Consider the following 22,425-nt stretch of genomic DNA (forward strand, 5'->3'; position numbering starts at 1 on the left):
CAGCAGTGACATCACAGGGCACAGTGGTGACACCTATGGGGACAGTAGTGACATCACTGGAGACCAGTGACATCACAAGGATATTGGTGACATCAAAGGGACAGTGGTGACATCATAGGAACAACAGTGATGTCATTGTGGACATTGGTGACATCAGAGGTTATAGCAGTGACATCACGGGAGAGCAGTGATCTCACAGGGGTCTGGTGACATCACAGGGATATCAGTGACATCACAGGGACATGGTGATACCACTTGGGACAGTTGTGACATCACAGGGACAGCAGTGACATTTTGGGGACACAGGGATCACCCTTGGGGACAGTGGTGACATCCGTGGAGAAAGCAGTGACATCACTGGAGACTGCTGACATCACAGGGATAACAGTGACATCACAGAAGACCGGTGACATCATTGGGGATGGCAGTGACATCACAGCAAAAGCAGTAACATCAAAGGGACAGCGATGAGGTCACAGGAACAGCAGTGACATCACTGGGGACATTGGTGACATCTCATGGGACAGCAGTGACATCACTGGAGACCAGTGACATCACTGGGGGACAGCAGTGACATCATTGGGGATGTCGGTGAGATCAAAGGGACAGTGGTGACATCATTGGGGACACCCATGGGGACACTAGTGATATCACAGGGACTTTGGTGACATCATTGGGGACAGTGGTGACATCACAGGGACACTAGTGACATCGCTGGGGAGAGTGGTGACATCACAAGGGACAGTGGTGACATCATTGGGGACACAGGGACCACCCGTCGGGACAGCAGTGACATCCCAGGGACAGTGGTGACATCACTGGGGATGTTGGGGATGTTTGGGGGCCTTTGGGAGGGCACCTGCCTGGGGGGTTTTCATGCGAGCACGGACGACTCAGCACACCAATGTGATGATCAGAGAGCGCCGTTGATTGGAATCAAGCAGCAGTCTTTGATCCAGTTTTCTAACAATACTATTCTATCACTTTTGTTTCTTTAACATTTTTTATGTCCTGTCTCACTCTGATAGCTGGTACTGAGACCCTGTTTTCTATATCCAGTTTTGCTACTGCTTCTCTTGGTAGATCTTTCACATCCTGGTACCATCAGAAGGTCATCAAAACAACAGATCATGTTTTCAGAGTTGAAACATAAGATTATATTCTGATAGTAGCATATCCTCTAGTTAGCAATATCAGGCTATGTTCTCACAGCTGCAGCATATCCTCTATATTAGCACTAAAAATCCCTACACTTCCCCCTTTTTCTTTAAACAAAGCAGATACAGTTTGAGCCATTAAGCTGTGAAAACATTGAACCAGACATGGCAGAAAAATACACACTCCTTGAAGCAGAAAGACAACGGGTGCCAACCATTGTACAATTTGCATAAGCTGATTCTGGGGGGGCTTTGGGAGGGCACCTGCCCTTCAACACCAGGACTGCAGAGAACTGGGAAGCTTTACTGGGAGCACTGGGAGCAGCAGGCAGCTGGTGTGAGGACAAAAGCAGGGCCGGGGGGCACACACGACCCCCCCAAACTCCGAGTGGGGATGGACTGGGGGTCCCGGCTGGGCCCGAGGCCACGGGGAGGGGCTGCGGCCTCCGCCAGTTCAGGAGCTCTGTGGGGAGAGAAAAGGGGGTGACAGCGGGCTGGGGGGCAGGGGGGCACACACGCTCTGGGGAAGGGGGGACACGACCCCCGGGGACCCCCCTTTACCTTCTCCCACAGGTAGAAGCCGAGCCCCAGCGCCAGGAAGACCAAACCCAACACGAAGCCCCCGACCCCCACCAGGATCTTGCTGCGGACGGTGTCCTGTGGCATCTCTGGGGGGAGCCGGGGGGATCAGGACCCCCAAAACCTCCCAGAGACCACCCGGGACCCCCTGAAAACCCTGTCCTGGTCTCCCCCAGCCCACCCAGCACCCCCTGAAACCTCCTGCCAGTCCCTTCCCAGCCCCTCGAGGATCCCACAAAGTCCCTCCCATCCCCTTTAGGACCCTCCAACCCCCCTCCCATCACCCCCAGGACACCCCTGAACCCCTCCCAGTCCCTTCCCAGCCCACCCAGCACTTCCCCAACCCCCTCCCAGTCACCCCAAGCCCCCCCAGACCTCCCTCCCATCCCTCCCAGGCTCCCCCAAACTCCCTCCCAGTCTCCCCCAGGACTCCCCACAGCCCCTCTCAGCCCTCCCAGGACCCCCCAACCTCCTCCTCAGCCTCTCCATTGCCCCCCAAAGTGCCTTCCAGTGTCCCCAGTGCTCCCCCAACCCCCTGACCCCCCTGCCAGTGTCCCCCTGGTGCTGGGGGGACCGGGCCGTACCCCAGTGCCGGCTGAGGGGGTGCTCCAGGCTGACGTGCTCCACCTGGCAGGTGTAGGTGACCCCGCGCCGGGGGGGGGATTTCCAGCATCACCAGCACCTGGTAGGTCCAGTCCCCGTTGGGGACCACGTCGGTGGCCACCACGTGCTCCGGCAGCTCCTGCCCATCCTGGAACCACCTCACCTGCACCGGTGCAGGGTAGAAATCCATCACGGAGCAGAGCAGGGGCCGGGGCCGGGCTGGGAGCTCGACGGCACCAGCGAGATGGACACGCTGGGGGGCACTGGGAGAGAGGTGGGAGACACTGGGCTGAGCTGGGGGGGCACTGGGGGAGAGGGCAGAGGGCTTGTAGGACATGGGTATGGGGTTTGGATGGCACTGGGAGGGACTGGGATGGCAGTGGGAGGGACTGGGAATGGACTGGGGTAGAAGGGGATGGGCTGAGGGGGTTACTGCGAAGAGAGTTGGGAGATGTGGGGGTGAACTGAGAACCACTGGGAATGGACTGAGAGGGTCTGGGAGTGAAATCAGAGGATCTCTGAAGGACTGGGAGGGACTGGGATGGACTGGGAAGGGCCCGAGCGGGACTGGGAGGCTGAATCCTGGAGAGGTAACTCTGCGCTGCGGATCTGCCCGGCAACTGATGAGTCATAGGATAGATGCGCTCTGATTGGCTGAGGGGAGGGAGAGCGGTGGCCCCAGCGGGGCGGAGACGCGGGGGGGCACTGGGAGAGACTGGGATGGACTGGAGGGCACTGGGAGAGACTGGGATGGATCACAATGCAATGAGGGGCAATGGGAGAGGCTGGGATGGACTGGGATGGACTAGGGGGCACTGGGAGGGGGCCCAAGGCCACGGGGATGGGCACAGGGAGGGCTGAGTGGTCAGGGGTGATTCCAAGGGAGGGTTTGAGGGGCTCCAGGGTCGTTCCCGGGGCAGGGGAATTCCCGAGGGGACCCGCTCTGCCCTGCACTCACCTCTGCGGTTCACAAGGAACGGGGTGGACACCTTGTAGTTGTGTCGGCAGAACGTGTCCACCTGAGCCCGTATGTAGCTCCAGCCTTTCCTGTATTCTGTTCCAGTACCTGGCCTGGAACTCCCCATACGGGGTGTCCCCCACATAGACCCCCACATCGCTGTTGAAGTGGGCGTACTGCTGCCGGTTGTAGATGTTCCTCACCACCAGCCTCACCCGCTCGGTGCCGTTGATGAAGTGACACTCGGGCTTAAACATCTCCTGAAACACCCCTGTGTGTGCAGGACACGGGTCAGGGGGTGCCCCTGTCCCTCCCCCCCCCATCATCCCCCAGCCCCTGCCAGCAGGTTGGGAGCTCAGGGGCCACCCCGGACCCCCCTTTCCCACCCCCCTCTGCCCCACGGCCGCCGCAGCACCGGCTCTTGGCTGGGGGGGAACCCCCCCATCAGCCCCCCGGGGATGGACAGGGGGGTTGGGGACTCCCCAGTGCGGATCCGACCCCCCCAGAGCCCCAGGGAACCGCTGCAGGGCTCCAGTGATGGGGGACACCGAGGGACCCCCATGGCACCCCTCTTCCTGCTCTCCCACCCCCTTTTCCTCCTCTCCCACCCCTTTTCCACCGTCCCCCCAATCCCCAGACCCTCCCTCAGTACTCAGTGTGGGGCTCCCACTCCCCTCCCACTAATTCCGGGGGTTCCAACCCCCCTCACACTCACTTTTGGGGCTCCCACCCCCTCTTTTTCCCCTTTCGCCCCTTCCCACCCTGCCCCCGCTCACCCGAGAGCTCCTCGCCCGCAGCCGGGAGGGCTCCAAGCACCACCAGTACCACCAGTACGGCCCCAGCTCCCCGCACACGCTCCATCCCCAGCCTCGGGCAGGTGCTGACACTCCAAAACCAGCCAGGTGGGGCCGTTTTGGGGCTGTTTTGGACGCACCCTGATTGGTTGAGAGCAACGTTGGGGCCCTGTAAAGCGTTGCGTCATCCCAGCAACTGATGAGTCATCAGCGGGTCGCGCTCTGATTGGCCACAGTTCGCGTCGGCGCTTTCTGATTGGCTGAGGGCCGCTGAGGGCTGCAGCCCCGGGGCTTGGGGTTTCTGGGGGGTCCGTGGGTGCGGGGCAGGTGGGAGCTCAGGGGAACCCACAAATGGGCGTTCAGGGATCCCGCAGCTCCGCTGAACCCAAAAACGGCGATCCTGCTGTCCCGGAGCTTCGACGTGTCCCCAAAATCGAGTCGGCGGTGTTCTCTGATTGGCTGAGCTCGGTGAGGGCTCAGTTTGAGCCGGGTCTGCCCGGTAACTGATGACGCAGAAGCTGCGCTCGCTCCTATTGGTTGCTGCTTCTTTGGCTGAACCTGCCCGCGGCTTGGGGGGTTCAAGGTGGGTTTTCAGGGGTCCCGGATTGCTGGAGTTTGGCTTTGTGGTGCCCTGGATTTTGGAGGGCTGACGTTGCCCAATCCCCCCCGTTCCCAGGATTTTCGGAGCCCCCCTACAAATATCCCACAATAATCAGGACTGCAGAGAACTGGGAAGCTTTACTGGGAGCACTGGGAGCAGGCGGCTGGTGTGAGAGCAAAAGCAGGGCAGGGGGGTTAACACGACCCCCCCAAACTCCGGGCGCGGATGGATTGGGGGGTCCCGGCTGGGCCCGAGGCCACGGGGAGAGGCTGTGGCTGCCGCCAGCTCAGGAGCTCTGTGGGGAGAGAAAAGGGGGTGACAGCGGGCTGGGGGGCCAGGGGGGCACACACACTCTGGGGAAGGGGGGACACAACCCCGGCGACCCCCCTTTACCTTCTCCCGCAGGTAGAAGCCAAGCCCCACCGCCAGGAAGATGAAGCCCAACACAAAGCCCCCGACCCCCACCAGGATCTTGCTGCAGACGGTGTCTTGTGGCATCTCTGGGGGGAGCCGGGGGGGTCAGGACCCCCAAAACCTCCCATAGACCACTCGGGACCTCCCGAAAACCCCCTCCTGGTCTCCCCCAGCCCACCCAGGACCCTCTGAAACCTCCTGCCAGTCCCTTCCTAGCCCCTCCAGGATCCCACAAAGCCCCTCCCATCCCCTTTAGGATCCTCCAACCACCCTCCCATCACCCCCGGGACCCTCCTGAACCCCTCCCAGTCCCTTCCAAGGCCACCCAGCACTTTTTCAACCCCCTCCCAGTACTCCAACCCCCCCACAGCCTCCCTCCCATCCCACCCAGGCTCCCCCAAACTCCCTCCCAGTCTGCCCCCACGACTCCCCACAGCCCCTCTCAGCCCTCCCAGGACACCCCAACCTCCTCCTCAGCCTCTCCATTGCCCCCCAAAGTGCCTCCCAGTGTCCCCAGTGCTCCCCCAGACCCCTGGCCCCCTGCCAGTGTCCCCCCATGCTGGGGGCCGGGCCGTACCCCAGTGCTGGCTGAGGGGGTGCTCCAGGCTGACGTGCTCCACCTGGCAGGGGGAGGTGATCCCGCGCCGGCGGGGGAGGGGGAATTTCCAGCATCACCAGCACCTGGTAGGTCCAGTCCCCGTTGGGGACCACGTCGGTGGCCACCACGTGCTCCGGCAGCTCCTGCCCATCCTGGAACCACCTCACCTGCACCGGGCAGGGTAGAAATCCATCATGGAGCAGAGTAGGGGTGTGGCCGGGCTGGGAGCTCAACGGCACCAGCGAGATGGACACGCTGGGGGGCACTGGGAGAGACGGGGGAGACACTGGGATGAGCTGGGGGGGCACTGGGAGAGAGGGGAGAGGGCTTTTAGGACATTGGAAGGGGTTTGGATGGCACTGGGAGGGACTGGGATGGCAGTGGGAGGGACTGGGAATGGACTGGGGTAGAAGGGGATGGGCTGAGGGGGTTACTGCGGAGAGAGTTGGGAGATGTGGGGGTGAACTGAGAACCACTGGGAATGGACTGAGAGGGTCTGGGAGTTAAATCAGAGGATCTCTGAAGGACTGGGAGGGACTGGGAATGACTGGGAAGGACTGGGATGGACTGGGAAGGGCCCGAGCGGGACTGGGAGGCTGAATCCTGGAGAGGTAACTCTGCGCTGCGGATCTGCCCGGCAACTGATGAGTCATCGAAGAGATGCGCTCTGATTGGCTGAGGGGAGGGAGAGCGGGGGCCCCAGCGGGGCGGAGACGCGGGGGGGCACTGGGAGAGACTGGGAATAACTGGGATGGATCGGAATGGATTGAGGGGCACTGGGAGAGACTGAGATGGAGTCGGGGGGCATAGGAAGAGACTGGGATGGACTGGGGGCACTGGAGAGACTGGGATGGATCACAATGGAATGAGGGGCACTGGGAGAGATGGGATGGACTTGGGGGGTATAGGAAGAGACTGAAATGGACTGGGAGGCACTGGGATGGGGCCCAAGGCCAGGGGGATGGGAACAGGGAGGGCTGAGGGGTCTAGGGTGATTCCCAGGGAGGGTTTGAGGGGCTCCAGGGTCGTTCCCGGGGCAGGGGAATTCCCGAGGGAACCCGCTCTGCCCCGTGCTCACCTCTCCTCTCCACGCTGAACGGGGTGACGATCGGGTAGTTGTGCCGTCAGTACGTGTCCACCTGAGCCCGTCTGTGCTCCATGAATTCCTGTAGGCTGTTCCTGTACCTGGCCGCTATCTCCCCATACGGGGTGTCCCCACATACACTCCCACATCGCTGTCGTAGTGTGTGTACTGCTGCCGGTTGTAGATGAGCCTCACCACGTACCTCACCCGCTCGGTGCCGTTGATGAAGTGACACTCGGCCTTTACCATCTCCTGGAACACCCCTTTGTGTGCAAGACACGGGTCAGGGGGTGCTCTGTCCTCCCCCATCATCCCCCAGCCCCCTTTCCCACCCTTCTCTGCCCCACGGCCGCCGCAGCACCGGTCTTGGCTGGGGGGAACCCCCGATCAGCCCCCCGCGGATGGACAGCGGGTTGGGGACTCCCCAGTGCGGATCCGACCCCACCCCCAGAGCCCCAGGAAACCGCTGCAGGGCTCCAGTGATGGGGGACACAGAGGGACCCCCATGGCACACCTCTTCCTGCTCTCCCACCCCCTTTTCTCCCCTTTCCCACCAACCTCCCAATCCCCAGACCCCCCCGCGCTCACTTTGGGGCTCCCACTCCCCTCCCACTAATTCTGGGGGTTTCAACCCCCCTCTCACTCACTTTTGGGGCTCCCACCCCTTCTTTTCTCTCCTCTTTCCCCCTTCCCGCCCCCCCGCTCACCCGAGAGCTCCTCGCCCGCAGCCGGGGGGGCTCCCAGCACCACCAGCACCACCAGTACGGCCCCAGTTCCCCGCACACGCTCCATCCCCAGCGCCGGGCAGGGGCTGACACCCCAAAAACAGCCGGGCGGGGCCGTTTTTGGGCTGTTTTGGACGCGTTCTGATTGGCTGAGCGCAAAGTTCGGGCTCGTTTTGCGTCGTGTCTTCCCTGCAACTGATGAGTCATCAGCATATCGCGTTCTGACTGGTCGGAAAGGTGGCGTCCGCGCTTTCTGATTGGCTGAGGCCGTTGGGGGCACTGCAACCCCCGGGGGTGAGGGTTCTGGGGGGTCCGTGGGATGCGGGGCAGGTGGGAGCTCATCGGAACCCACAGATGGGCATCCAGGGGTCCCGCAGCTCTGCTGAACCCAAAAACGGCGATCAGGCTGTCCCGGAGCTCCGACATGTACCCAAAACCGAGTGGAGGACGTTCTCTGATTGGTTGAGTTCGGTGAGGGCTCAGTTTGAACCGGGTCTGCCCGGCAACTGATGACGCTTCAGCTACACTCGCTCCCATTGGCTGGGGAGTTTTCGGGGTGCTCTGCGCCCCCCGGCCCAGCTCCCCCAGTTCGCCACCGCTTTTCTGGGAGCCACATGGTCCGGAGGGGCCATGGATGGAGCTCGGAGTGTCCCCCTGCTGCCTCTGCTGCTGCTGGGGCTGACCCTGTCCGCGGCTTGGGGGATCCCAGATTGCTGAGGTTGGGGCTTGGGGTGATCTGGGTACGTGGGAATTCGGTGTTTGGGGGGGCGGAGGATGAGCAATCTTCGTTGTCCCGGTATTTTGGGTGTCCCGGAGTGACCAACCCCCCCTGTTCCTACAGTTTTGGGGTTCTGGGAGTACTTAAACTTCCCTTTTCCAGGATTTTTTGGGGTTGGGAGTGACCAAACCCCCCTTTTCCGGGGTTTTTGGGAGGGTGGCATTGCCCCAACCCCCCTGTTCCAGGGATTTTGGGGGTCTGGGAATGTCATAACTCCCCTGTTCCTACAGTTTTGGGGCTCTGGGACTACCTAAACTTCCCTTTTCCATGGTTTTTGGGGGCTGGGAGTGACCAAGCCCTCCTGTTCCCGGGATTTTTGGGCTCTGGATGTGCCCAAACCAGCTTTTTTTCCCCAGGATTTTTAGTGTCTGGGAGTACCCAAACCCCCCTTTTCCAATATTTTGGGGATCTGAGAGTGCCCCAAACCCCTCTTTTCCATGACTTTTTGGACATGGAGCTGCCCAATCCCGGGCTGAAACCCCCCTTTTCCCGCTATTTCGGGCTGAAACCCCCTCATTTTCCCTGGATTTCTGGCTGAACACCCCCCCCCCCCTTTTCCCAGGACTTCGGGCTCAAACCCCCCTCCAAACCATCTCTTCCCAGTGTCCCACCAGATCATCCAGACAGAATACTACCAAAAAGCCCTGGATTTGATGGTGGAAGAGGGCGGCGAGTTCATGTTTGACTTCAACAGCTACGAGATTTTCCACGTGGAGCAGGAGCAGACAGTCTGGAGGCTCCCGGAATTCCAGGAATTTGCCAGTTTCGAGGCGCAGGGGGCGCTGCAGAATATCAAGATAGACAAGCAAAACCTGGAGAACTCCATGAAGGCTTCCAACAATTCCTGAATCCCCAGCGGTAATGGCAGGATCGGGGAAGGGGAAAAAAGGGAATTCGGGACCCACCCGATAGGATTTTTAGGGAGGAGCCAGGTGGAATTCCAGGGATATTCTGGGTTTTGGGCTCCCCCTGTCCCACTCTGAGTCTTTTCCAGGGGATCCCGAGAGAATTCCAAAGGGATCCATGTGGAATTCCGGGTATATTCCAGTTTTTAGGCTCCCCCACGAGTCCTTTCCAGGGGATCTCAGCAGAATTCCAGGGGGATCTGACTCGATTCCAGGGGGTTCCAACCCAATTCCAGGGGGTTCCAGCCCAATTCCAGGGGGATCTGACCCAATTCCAGGGGCATCCCGTGAGAATTCCAGGGGGATCCAACCCAATTCCAAGGTGGATCCCAGGCAGATGATTCCAATCCCGGTTCCTCCCCCCTGCCATCACCCCTTTCCATCCCAAACTCCATCCTTATCCCATTCCCACTCCATCCCACCCCATTCCACCCCTCCCAACCCCTTTTCCATCCCATCCCAATCCCCTTCTCCACTCTAAACTCCTTCTTTATCCCATTCCCACCCCTTCCCATCCCATCCCAATCCCCTTTCCACTCCATCCTATGCCATTCCCACCCCCTTCCCACTCCATCTCGCCCCCTTCCCAACCCCATCCCACCCCATCCCACCCTATCCCACGCCCTCCATCCCCTTCCAACCCCTTTCCACTCCATCCCACCCCCTTCCCACCCCATCCCAACCCCCTTCTCCATCCCAAACTCCATCCCACCCCTCCCAATCCTTTTCCCACTTCATCCCATGCCATTCCAACCCCCTCCCACCCCTTTCCCACCCATTCCCACCCCATCCCATCCCCTCCCACCCACTTACCAACCCTTCCCACCCCTTTCTCACCTTCTCCCACTCATCCCATGCCTACCCACCTCTTTCCCACCCCCTCCCATCCCATCCCACCCCTTTTTCACCTTCTCCCACTCATCCCATCCCCTCCCACTCCTTCCTACCCCATCCCACCCCCTTCCCACCTTCTCCCATCCCTTTCCCACCTCATCCCATCCCTTTCCTACCCCATTCCACCCCTTTCCCACCTTCTCCAATTTGCCAGAAATCCTTTTATTTCCCACAGACAACATAATCCTAGAGACTCTCGACATCATAACAGTCTCTGTTCGTCCAAACCAAATTCTAAACAAAAATGACAAATTCCTGCTGACTCCACACTTAGAATGCCGTGACAAAGAGATAACTGTTGTCCCAGAAATACTGTCTAACCTGAATCCACATACCCTAACCATAAATGTCCAAGCTTCTTCTCTTCCAGCTCGACTGTACACCGATGTTCCACTAGCTCGACTGCAGCCGCTGCAACACCTGGAAGACAGCGCCCGAGGAGACCACCCAATGGTAAACTGGGCCAAACAAATTTCCCACAACCAACCCACACTAATATGTCGCCTTTACTCTCAACAGCGAACCAGGAGATCACGGTTAGTGGAATGCTGGATACTGGAGCAGATATGACAATTATAAGATCAAATGACTGGCCTACACACTGGACCACAACAAAAAGCGACACAGACATCACAGGTATAGGCGGTCCACAGACTCCCATGCAAAGTCAAGACATCATTCAGGTAACCAGCCCTGAAAACCAAGTGGCTACCACCAGGCCATACATTTTAAACCTCCCCTTTACCCTATGGGGGAGAGGCATTCTGGACCAATGGGGTGTTTTCCTCACCTCAAATTTATCCTAGCGGCCGCTGGACACAGCCAGCCAATTCACCTGGATTGGGTTCCCTCCTCCCCAATCTGGGTAGACCAGTGGCCAGTTAGAGGAGAAAGACTCTCCATCTTACAAGACTTAGTCCACGAAAAATTAAAACTGGGCCACATTACTCCATCTACCAGCCCCTGGAATTCTCCCATCTTTCGTATCAGAAAATCCTCAGGTAAATGGAGACTACTCCATGACCTTCGAGCCATTAATACCATCATCAAGCCAATGGGAGCCTTACAACCAGGGATGCCTTCAGCATGTGCCTTTCCCTTGACAGTGTGAGTCATCCATTTAAAAGCTGTCTCATGGGTATACCTCATCCCACCCCTTTCCTACCCCATTCCACCCATTTCCCACCTTCTCCAACCCCTTCCCACCCCATACCACTCCCACTCCCTCCCATGCCCTCCCACCCCCATCCCAACCCCCTTCTCCATCCCAAACTCCATCCCACTCCCATCCCAACCCCCTTCTCCATCCCAAACTATATCCCACCCCATCCCAACCCCTTTCCCACCCCCATCCCACCCCCTCCCGACCCATTCCCACCCCATCCCAACCCCTTTCCCACCCTTCTCTCACCTTCTCCCACTCATCCCATCCCCTCCCACCCCTTTCCCACTCATCCCATGCCCTTCCAACCCCCTTCCCACCCCATCCCAACCCCTTCTCCATCCCAAACTCCATCCCACCCCATCCCACCCCATCCCATCCCAACCCCTTTCCACCCCATCCCACCCCCTTCCCACCCCATCCCAACCCCTTTCCACTCCATCCCAACCCCTTCTCCACCCCAACCCCCTTCCTTACCCCATTCCCACCCCCATTCCATGTGTCCCAGTGCCCCCGGAGACAGCGGTGTTCCCCAAGCACGCGCTGGAGCTGGACGAGCCCATCGTGCTCATCTACTACGTCAGCAAGTTCTGGCCGCCCATCTCATCCATCTCCTGGCTCCGGAAGGGGCTCCCAGTGTCCGAGGGGGTGCTGGAGACGGTGTTTTATCCCGGGCCCAGCAACACCTTCTGCAAGTTCTCCTACCTGTCCTTCATCCCACGCTGAGGAGACTACTTCACAAGGCTAGGGATGACTTCACAGAGACACCAGTGACATTATCAGTGTCACTGGTGACATCACAGGGACATGGGTGACATCACTGGGGACATTGGTGACTTCAGAAAGATGGGTGACATCAAAGAGACACCAGTGACACTGGTGACATTATAGGGGACAGTGGTGACATCACAGGGGACAGTGATGACACCACAGAGACACCAGTGACATCAATGGGGACATCTGTGACATGACAGGGACATCGGTGACATCACAAGTCCAGGTGTGACATAACAGAGACACCATTGACATCATCGGGGACACTGGTGGCATTACAGGGGATAGTGGTGACATCTCAGGGACATCGGTGACAGCATTGAAGACCAGTGACCTCACAGGGGACTGCTGACAACAAAGGGACAGCCGATGATGTCACAGGGCTATCCGTGAAATCAGAGGGGACTGTGGTGACATCACAGAGATACCAGTGACATCATCAGGGACATTGGTGACATCATAGGGGACAGTGGTGAAATCACAGAGACAGCAGGGACCTCATTGGGGACCAGTGACATCAATGACACAACAGAGGTACAGCAGTGATGTCACAGGGACATTGGTGACATCAAAGGGGTCTGGTGACATCACAGGGACATTGGTCACATCTCAGGGACATGGTGGCACTGCTGGGAGAGCATTGACATCGCTTGAGACCAGTGACATCACAGGGGACTGCTTACAGCAATGGGAAAGCTGTGATGTCACAGGGACATTGGTGACATCACAGGGGGTGGAGGTGACAACACAGAGACACCAGTGATATCACTGGGGACATTGGTGACATCACAGAGGAACCTGTGAAATCATAGGTGATTGTTGCCAACAAATGGAAAGCCGTGATGTCACAGGGACATCAGTGACATCACAGGGACATCGGTGACATCACGGGGACATGGGGCTACCATTGGGGACAGTGGTGACATCACAGAGACAGCAATGGCATCATTGGGGACCAGAAATATCACTGGGGACTGGTGACAACAAAGGAAAGCCGTGATGTCACAGGGACATCAGTGACATCACAGGGGACCTGGATAACAACACAGAGACACCAGTGATATCACGGGGGACATTGGTGACATCACAGGAGACAGTGGTGACATTACAGGGACAGCAGTGGCATGACTGTGGACCAGTGACATCACAGAAGACTGGTGAAAACAGAGGGGTAGCCGTGATCTCCCAAGGACATCAGTGACATCACAGGGGTCATGGTGACATCACAGGGACATTGGTCACATCTCAGGGACATGGTGGCACTGCTGGGGACAGTGGTGATATCACCGGGACAGTAGTGACATCATTGGAGACCAGTGATGTCACAGGGGACTGCTTACAGCAATGGGAAAGCCGTGATGTCACAGTGACATCACAGGGATGAGGTGACAACACAGAGACACCAATTATATCATTGGGGACATTGGTGACATCACAGAGGGTGGAGGTGACCACACAGAGACACCAGTGATATCAGTGTGGACTATGGTGACATCACAGGAAACAGTGGTGACATCACAGAGGAACTTGTGAAATCATAGGTGACTGTTGCCATCAAAAGGAAAGCCATGATGTCACAGGGACATCAGTGACATCACAGGGACATCGGTGACATCACAGGGACATGGTGCTACCATTGGGGACAGTGGTGACATCACAGAGACAGCAATGGCGTCCTTGGGGCCAGAAATATCACTGGGGACTGGTGACAACAAAGGGAAAGCCGTGATGTCACAGGGACATCAATGACATCACAGGGGACCTGAATAACAACACAGAGACACCAGTGATATCATGGGGGACATTGGTGACATCACAGGGGACAGTGGTGACATTACAGGGACAGCAGTGACATCATTGTGGACCAGTGACATCACAGAAGACTGGTGAAAACAAAGGGGGAGCCGTGATCTCCCAAGGACATCAGTGACATCACTGGGGACATCGGTGACTTGACAAGGAGAGGAGTGACATCACAGAGACAGCAGTGATGTCATCAGTAACACTAGTGACATCACAGAGAGAGAGCAGTGACATCCCTGGGGACCAGTGATGTCGCAGGAGACTGGTGACCACAAAGGGACAGTCGTGATGACACAGGGCTATTGGTGACATCACAGGGGAAAGGGGTGACATCACAGGGACATCGGTGACAACATTGCGGACCAATGACATCACAGGGGACTGGTGACAACAAAGGGAAAGCCATGATGTCACAGGGACATCAGTGACATCAGAGGGGACAGCGGTGACATCATGGGGACAGCTGTGACATCACTGGGGACACAGGGACCACCCCTGGGACACCACTGACATCACAGGGGACAGTGGTGACACTCATGAGGGTAGCAGTGACATCACTGGAGACCAGTGACATCACAGGCACAGTGGTGACATCACTGAGGACATAAGTGACATCACTGGGACAGTGGTCCATGACTGCTGCAGCCACTGCTGTCAGACAGGTGGGCCATCCCTTGCTGACTCCATCCCACTGTTTGCAGTCGAGCTCGGCCCTCCTGGATGGCCCTGCTTGGTGGCCCAAGACCCCCAAAGCCATTCCTTGACGTTCATGGCACAACAACCAAAGGGGCTTCATCCCGTCAGGCAAAGCCAACGCCAGAGCCCTCCTGAGCTCCCGCTTCAGGCCTTTGAAGGCCTTGTCTGTCTCAGGGCTCCACATGATGTTCTTTTCGGGTAATTTCAGCAGGTCACAGAAAGGCTTTACAAGTACTCCCTACTGATAGAGTCATAAACTACACCAACTGTCATTCCTAGAAAGTCTTGGAGATCTCCCCCTGTTTCTGGTCTGGGTGTCTGGCAGATGCTTCCTTTCTTGCTGTTCCTAGGGAACATTGTCCACTGGAGACTTCATACCCCAGGTACACCACTTTCTCTTGCACCAGCTGTGCTTTCTGTTGGGAAACTCAGTAACCCTTTAAACCCAAAGAGTTTAAAAGAGAGATTGTCCACTACACACTCACTTCTTCTGTTCCGCTCGCTATGAACAAGTCATCTCCATATTGTAGAAGAACGCCATCCGCCGGTGGCTGCTGCCATTGTTCCAGCTCTTGGACTGGCTGGTCACTGAACAGAGTGGGACTATTTTTAAATTTCTGTGGGAAGACTGTCCAACTTCATTGCATCTTTCTCCCACTATGGACAGATTTCCACTCCAAAGCAAAAATCTCTTGACTTTCCTGAGCTCGGGGTAGACAGAAAAAGGCATCTTTTAAATCTAACACTGTGAATCCAATCAAATTCTCTCTCAATTTTTTTAAAAGTTTATAGGTATTTGCTACCATGGGGTGTAAGGTTTTAGTTATCTCATTTACACTCCTTAAATCCTGAACTAGTGTGTAAGTTCCACTTGGTTTCTTAACTGGGAGAATTGGGGTGGTAAAGTTCTGATTCACACTCTATTAGAAGTCCAAACATCAAAAAGTTTTCACTTCTTTGTTCAATTCCTTTTCTGTCTTCTAACCTCACTGGATATTGTTTCCTGACTGCTGGCTTTGCTCCTGGTAATAATTCTATCTGAATAGGAGTTGCCTTTTTTGATTTACTGGGTACATCTGCAGCCCATACCAAGGAATAGACTCCATCGAAAATTTGACTGATATTTTGATTGTTTTGCTCTGGCTTTATGCAGCTCAGGACCAAACTCAGGGCTGCTATTAGTTGTTCTTTGTGCACTCCTTGTGCACCCCTTCAGTCATGTGGGAGAACGTGGGGATTCCCCTCGCACTTGCGCTGTTTCACTCAAGGGCTCTGATCTATTTGGGTCTGGGGGCTTTACTTCATCTTCTCCTCTTCAGTTTCTCCTTCAAATGTCCTCTACAGACAACCAGCCAATCACAGAGCACCAATTCAAACAGTTTACACAAGAAACTCTCTCTCCAAGGATGAAGCTCCCGTTTATCAGTGAACTTGGCAGGCAAAGAACAAAACTTTTGCAGGTGGCTGGGCCAAACACAGACCAAAAAATATCAACAATCCCTGATACACCTGCCCTGAGTTCTGTGTTGAAGATGCTTCTTCAGCCCTTCTCTGGAGCTTCAGGGGCAGTGCCCGTGTGCAGAGCTGGAGGGAAGAGACTCCCAGCACAGCAGCACAGCCAGGGACAAGGGCACTTGTTCTTTCCACATCTCAGCTTTGGGAAAGGATGGGGAAGGTTGGGAAAGGTGTTAACGGAGTGGTTTTGCCTGAGGTGTTAAACATGGGAGCGGGTCTATCTTCCCAATTCCCAAGAGAAGAGATGGCAGAAAGCTGCCCTGCAGGTTGTATCTGAAGGAAGAGGAAAAGAGACCGAGGGGAAGGGGTTTCTTTCCTGGAGGGCAGGGCTGTCATTCGCTTGCAGAAGCCCCACACTGAAATTGTCAGTCCAACTGCCAAATTTGAATCTGGACAAAGATTCCTGCCAGACAAAAGGTACCAGGACAGAAAGCTCTTGCTGCCCATGGAGTGCCCAGGGTGTCCCACAAACTGCACCTGAAACCCAAAGGTTACAGGCCTTCTTTCCTGAGGAGAAACCATGATATCACAAAGGGGTCATGGCAGATGGGGGGGCTGCACTTTGACATTCTGTGACGTTGGTTCTTTGGTTTCCAGGGGCTATTCCAGAATGGAGAGAATAGTTCATGACGTCATAATGAAGCCCATGGCACATGTGTTGGGCTGCACTCTGGGGTGTTAGGCATTGGTTTTTTGGTTGCCAGGGGCTCTTCTGGAATGGAGAGGAAAGGCCATGACATCACAAAGGGGCCCATGACACACGGGTGGGGTTTCCCTTCGGGACTGTAGGGTGTTGGTTCTTTGGTTGCCAAGAGCTATTCCGGAAAGGAGAGGATGGGCTGTGACATCACAAAAGGGCCTCAAGCACATGGGTTGGTGTAGTGGGTTGACCCTGGATGGATTTCAAACACCCACTAAAAGCCACTACCTCCTGTCATGATTCAGCTTAAGCAAGGAATTTTTTTTCTATCCCTTCCCCCTTGGTCATAGGAGCCATTAAGAGCTATCAGATAAGTACTTAGGTGAACAAAAAGACCTCACTCCCTCACTAATGGCCCAGAACTTAGTCTCCTAGGAAACGGGGCAGATAAGGAAGTGCACTTTTTTTCTTTCTCTCGTCTCCTGGGCAACGGGGGAGGATGAATTTTGGTGGGCTGGGCAGTGGCTGGCACTCAGTTCAGGAGGAGAGGATGGTGTGCCTGTGGGTTTGGGACCTGCTTTGCCAGTTGTGGACGCTGCCTGGTTTTTTTCCTTTCTTTCCTTGTCGGAGGGGAAGTTTGCTGCTGTTGCTCTGGTCGGCCCTTGCTCGCCGTGACAAGTTCTGCATCTCCAGTGACCCCACAGCGCCACCTGGTGACTGCTATAGGACATCACAAACCCTGCGTCTCCAGTGACCCAACGGCACCGCCTATTGACTGATGTTGGAATTGCACCAAAGGGCGCAAATTTGAACGGTTTCCTTTTCCCTTTGCCTGTTTATTGGTTTGTTTTTGAAGGGGATTATTTGTGGGTATAGGAGTATTGCTTGTTTGTTTTACTTGTTTTTTAATGTTTCTGTTAATACACACATACCTTTTAATAAAGGGTTGTTATTTTTCCTTTTCCATAATTTGATTTCCTTCAATTGGAGCCTCCTTCTACATTGACCCTGGTGTCTGTGTTGTTATCCCACGTTCTCACTCTGCTCTTCCCAGGCTGGAATTTTTTCTGTGCAACTCTCCTCCTTTCTGAAATCTGTTATCTCAGAGGTGTTACTGTCACTCCTAAAAGGCTCAGCCTTGGCCAGTGGCAGGAACTCCGTCCTGGAGCAGCTGGCATTGGCTCCATGGCACAGGGGAAGCTTCTGGCAGATTCTAACAGAAGCCACCCCTGTAGTCCCCCCACTACCAAAACCCAGCCACAGAAACCCCCTGTCTTGTGCAGCTCTTTCTCCAAGCCAAGCAGGTGGGAGTTGGTGCCAAGGAGCTGAAACCTGCAGGTCCAGCCTTTAGTGGAGGAAGCTCAGATTGACCCAAGGCTGCTTTGAGTCCCAGGGCTTGGATGAGGGAATGGTGGGCTGGGGATAGGCATAAAGTCTGATGGATTCTCAAACACAAAGTGTCTTGATTTTTGTATCTATTCAGACTGAATTAGGAGGTGCTTGGGATCAATATCGACTGGGGATTGCTGATATGAATGTATAAAAAGGAAAAAAGTGAACAGGACATCAAAAAGGAAATATTTTCTCATTGCTTCTGTATTATAATTTATTCAACTTGAATACACTTCTGAGATCTGTCTAATTAACCACAAAAGAATTGAAGACACAGAAGAAAATTATTCCCAGGGGCTTGTCTGGTTAAGATGCCATCACTGAGAAGAGAGTGTGGAGGAATGAGCAGACCAGGAGACCATCCCTGGGGCTGGGGAAGCAGGAACTCAGAGTCACTGGTTCCAGGTGGCAAATGGACTGTGGGATGTTTCTGTGAGAGCCCATAATGGGTGTGCTGCTTTCAGGGGGAGTCCAGTTAAATTTCTTCCCCATGGCCAGTGCAGGGCTGTGTTTTGGATTTGTGCTGAACACAGGGTTGATAATCACAGAGTCACAGAATATGCTGAGTTGGAAGGGACCCCCAAGGATCATCCAGTCCAACCCTTAGCCCTGCACAGGACCATCCCCAAGGCTCACACCATGAGCCTGAGAGGATCATCCAAACACTTCTTGAGCTCTGTCAGCCTTGGTGCCTGTGCCCACTGCCCTGGGGAGCCTGTTCAGTGCCCAACCACCCTCTGGGGCAAGAACCTTTTTCCAAGATCCAGCCTAACCCTGCCCTGACACAACTCCAGGCCATTCCCTCAGTCCTGTCCCTGGTCCCCCCAGAGCAGAGCTCAGGGCCTGCCCCTCCTCTGCCCCTGCCCAGGAAGTTGTGACTGCAGTGAGGTCTCCCCTCAGTCTCCTCTTCTCCAGCTGAACACACCAAGTGCCCTCAGTGTCCTCACACGCCTTCCTCTCCAGGCCCTTCCCCATCTTCATTGCCTCCTTTGGACACTCTCCAATGGCTCAATCTCTCCCTTCCATTGTGTCCCCCCAAACTGCCCCAATCTTGCAGGTGAGGCTGCCCCAGGGCAGAGCAGAGCGGGACAATCCCCTCCCTGATGCCCCCAGCACAGGCTTGGCCCTCCTGGCTGCCAGGGCACTGCTGACTCAGGGCCAACTGGCACCCACCAGCACCCCCAGGGCCCTTTCCCGGCACTGCTTCCCAGCCTCTCATTCCCAGTGTGTCCGTCCAGCCGGGGTTGCCCCATCCCAGGGCAGGATCCGGCCCTTCCTCCTGTTGAACTTCCCATGGTTGGAGATTCCCAGCCCTTGGATCTGTCCAGGTGTCTCTGCAGGGCCTCCCTGCCCTCGGGGGACTCAGCAGCTCCTCCCAGCTTTGTGTCATCTCCAGACTTGCTCAGTGTCCCTTCCAGTGCTGTGTCCAAGTTACTGATGAAGATGTTGCAGAGCACAGGGCCTGGGATGGAGCAACTGGGATCATACTGGGAGTGACTGGGATTATAGTGGGACCGACTGGGATCATACTGTATGAGACTGGAAGCATACTGGGGGTGGCTGGGATCACACTGGGATCATACTGGAGAGACTGGCATTACAGGAGTGTGAATGGAACCTTCCTGGGGTTTACTGGGAGTTCCTGGGCCCACCCTTGGAGTCAACTGGGTGCATTGGGAGCAACTGGAAGATACTGGAACCATGCTGGGGGGGACTGAGACTACAACTGGGGCAATTGGGATCACAGTTTGGGCTACTGGGAGCAACAGAGGGAATCTGGGATCATCTGGAAGCAACTGGGAGTAACTGGGAATGACTGGGTGCATGCTGGACGAAATCAGGATATCCTGGGAGTGACTGGGATCATAGGAGGGGTAACTGTAGCAAGGCAAAGGTGAGAACAAGAAAAGGAAGGCCTGGGAAATGTCTGGATGGCCTTGTCTTGTTTCTCTAAAGCCTTGATTTAGGGTGCAGGGACAGAGCTGAGCTCGTGGGGGGAGTGTGGGGTAAGTGCAGACTCCCAGGTCTGGGTGTGGGGGGTGTGATGGGCCGGCCTGTGTGTGATTGAGGAGTGACTGCAGCTGCTCTGCCTTGATTGGCTTAACCACTCCCAGTGGGAGGTGAATGAGATAAAACCCTGGACCAGGAGCAATGAAGGGATTGCTGTCCATCAAGCCAGGAGTCACAGGTAACTGAATTTGGCACTTTTCCAGAGTTTTCCAGTTTTTCTGTAGCTTTCTCTGTTAGTTGCCTGAAGATGAACACCAACCCTTTGTGCCACTGGGTTCAAATGTGATGGTTTTGGATCATGCTCTGTTTTGTCATCAGTTGAAGGCTGGACTGCCAGAGGAGGCTCAGGATAAACAGTTGTATGAGAGGTCCTGGCTCCTGAAGTTCACATTGCATTGCCTTGACTTGCTCCTTTCTCCAGTGCTGCTTTCCTTGCCTGTTGTAATCCTTCAGGAATTTCTGCTCTTGGGATTTTGGAGGGTTGCCTTTGAGCAGGATCATCCTCTGTGTCTCTGCTGCCTCTGTCAAATGTCTCCATGAGGAACCTCACCCGTGACTTGCGAGGCAGAGTTGGGATATTTGTGTCTCCACAGGTCTGCTGAAGAGGATGTCCTGCCCTGCAGTCAAAGATGTTCTTTGCCCTTGATGACAATGTCCCTTTTTGTCTCTGCCCTTCCCAGGGCAACTGGGAGTGACTGGGAATGACTGGGGTGACCAGGCTGTACTGGCACTGTCTGTAACCATAGTGGGGGTGGAGGGGGTTGGACCTTGGCCGGATTTCAAATACCCACCAAGAGCTGCTCCATTCACTCCCCCCTTCTCTGCAGCTCCACAGAGGAGAGGAAAAAAAAAGAACAACAAACCAGTTCAAGAATTTCTGAGTAGAGATAAGAACTGAGAGACTCATTTACTAATGAGCAAACCAGACTCCAAATGGGGATAGAACTTAAATTTGTTGCTAACAGGATAAAAATTAAAAAGTGAGAAATAAACCAGTCCTAAACAAACACCTTCTCCCCCTCCTTCCTTGCATGTTCTCCCTCCTCCCCCCAGCAGGGCAGAGGTCGGGGAAGGGCAAAAAGGTCCCAGCCAGATGTTGCTTTTGCCGCTGTTAAAGTGAGTCCATCTCTTGAACCGCAGCTCTTCCCAATCCACTGTCCTGGGGGTCCCTTCTCCATGGGGGTGAAGGGGTCTCTGCACTCCAATGCTCTTCTGTGTCTGCAGGGGCACAACCTGCATGACCAAAGTCTTCCCCCCGGGCTACAGGGGGGGTGATGGCTCTGAGTCCTTCCCCTGTTTCCGTGGGGTCCCTTCCCACGGGAGACAGTCCCTGATGGGCTTCTCCAGCGTGAGTCCCTCCCTGGGGCAGCAGTTCTTGCTGCTCTGCTGCCCCTTGGGTCCCTCCTCTATGGGGTGCAGTCCTTCCCAGAGGAACTGCCCCTCTGTGAGTCCCTTCCCAGGCTCACAAGTCCTACCCGGGACGAGTCGCTGCAGCGCGGGGGTTTCTCTGCAGGGGCCACAGGTCCCCAGCAGGACTCTGCTCCACCCTGGGCCTGCCACGGAGTCACACAGCCCCCAGTTCCAGCGGGGGCTCTTCCAGCAGCTGCAGGGGAGAGGTCTCTGCACCCCAATGGGCTCTACCAGCAGCAGGGCCTTCAGCTCTGTCTTTCCCTGCTTGAGAGGAAAGGGGGGTCCCTGTGTCCCCCTTGTCCCCCCCTCCCCACTGCACTGACCTTGGAGTCTGCTCGTTATCTCCTGTTCTCTTCTGCTCTTCCCCCTGCTGGGATTTTCTTCTGCTCAACACTCCCTGTTCCCAAACCTGTTATCCCAGAGCGTTCCCGTGATTCCTGGGGTACGAGGATGTGCTGGCACTGTCTGTAACCACAGTGGGGGGTGGGGGGTTTGCCCTTGGCTGGAGCAGCTGCTCCATCTGCTGCTCCTGCCCAGCGGCTCTGCAGAAATCCAGGGCTCGCTGGGCATGGAATGTTATCCCAAGGGACGGCAGGAAGTTGCTTTGCTTGCACCCTTGGAGTCAGATTATCTGTTGTCCTAAGATATGGACATGGAGATTGTTTCGAGATGTGATTAAATCTTCCTTGAAAATATAATTGATAAAAAACAATGTAAAAAAAAAAAAAAAAAAGAAAAAAAGGGGAAAAAAGGAAAAAAGAAGGAAAAAAAGAAAAAATGAAAAAATTGAAAAAAAAAAAGAAAAAGAAAAACAGGAAAAAAATGAAAGAAAAAGGAAAACAGAGAAAAAAGAGTAAAAAGAAAAAATAGAAAAAAAGGAAAATAACAACAGGAAAGAAAGAAAAAAAGGAAAAAAAGAGAAAAAAGAAACAA

General features: G+C 55.5%; 3 pseudogenes; 1 reads left to right on the forward strand and 2 right to left on the reverse strand.

Annotated features, from left to right (window-relative positions):
- Positions 1-1,540: 1,540 nt before the first annotated feature.
- On the reverse strand, positions 1,541-4,158 carry LOC126646694 (class II histocompatibility antigen, B-L beta chain-like; annotated as a pseudogene).
- A 117-nt stretch (positions 4,159-4,275) lies between these two features.
- Positions 4,276-7,587, reverse strand: LOC126646695 (class II histocompatibility antigen, B-L beta chain-like; annotated as a pseudogene).
- A 280-nt stretch (positions 7,588-7,867) lies between these two features.
- LOC126646696 (mamu class II histocompatibility antigen, DR alpha chain-like) lies at positions 7,868-12,026 on the forward strand (annotated as a pseudogene).
- Positions 12,027-22,425: the final 10,399 nt, after the last annotated feature.

Source organism: Myiozetetes cayanensis, unplaced genomic scaffold (assembly GCF_022539395.1).
Source record: "Myiozetetes cayanensis isolate MyiCay16 unplaced genomic scaffold, myiCay2020 scf370, whole genome shotgun sequence".
Classification (NCBI taxonomy): Eukaryota; Metazoa; Chordata; class Aves; order Passeriformes; family Tyrannidae; genus Myiozetetes; species Myiozetetes cayanensis.